The sequence below is a fragment of the Arachis duranensis genome, chromosome 6 (genome assembly GCF_000817695.3).
Source record: "Arachis duranensis cultivar V14167 chromosome 6, aradu.V14167.gnm2.J7QH, whole genome shotgun sequence".
NCBI lineage: Eukaryota > Viridiplantae > Streptophyta > Magnoliopsida > Fabales > Fabaceae > Arachis > Arachis duranensis.
Window position 1 is genome coordinate 108,907,400 of NC_029777.3, and position 908 is coordinate 108,908,307.

Here is a 908-nt window from a genome sequence, read left to right on the forward strand (position 1 = left end):
CTTTTCCAAAAATCAGAATTCAGAATGTTATATTCCTAAATACATTTTTTAATAAAATTAAAATATACTTGTTAGTAAAACTAAAAAGTATATAACAAATTCAAGTTAGTATTATAAAATAAGATTAATTCTATGATGTCTGAATTTTTGCTTAAATTTTATTTAACTTATTTTTTATAGTAAATTTTAATTTTTTAAAAATTATTTATTTTTATATTTTTTAAATTAAATAATAACTTTTATTTTTTTTTTAGTAAATAGACACTGTAGCATTCACTTTATAATAAATTCAATTTCATGTTATTTTAAACGTTTTCATAATAAAATAAATAATTTAGATCAACAATTTTCAAGTAGACACATGCATGGGAAAGCCAAGTAAGAGAGATAAAGTCATAAATAAATAAATTAAAAAGCGGAATAAAAGTGAATAAGACATTGGAAGAAGAGAAGAGAAGAAATGAGAAGAGAAGGGTACCCACGGAAATGGGAAATATGGCCCAATTGGAAACACTCGCAGCTTGTTCACTCTCTCACGCGCTATACGTCACGCGCCACATGCCACACGCCACGCGCCCATCACCTTCACATGTAGATTCATTGAAGTTTAGTGCTACAAATCATTAATTAATTCAGATAAAAATATCTCTGATTTTTCTATACAAAAATGTTTAGCTGCCATTTATTATTTTCTTTAAACTAAAAATGATAGTCGTACCTTGCTTCAATATTATTTGAAGAATATTTAGGAGTCATCATTTGAGTGTTATAAGAAGTTACAATTTTTCTTTCGATCTATTATCTTTTATATATTTTGTATTTTTAAATTATTATTAAAATAAATAAATAATTTTATATATAATAAATATATAATTACAAATAATGACAAATTCAAAAGATTTAAATAG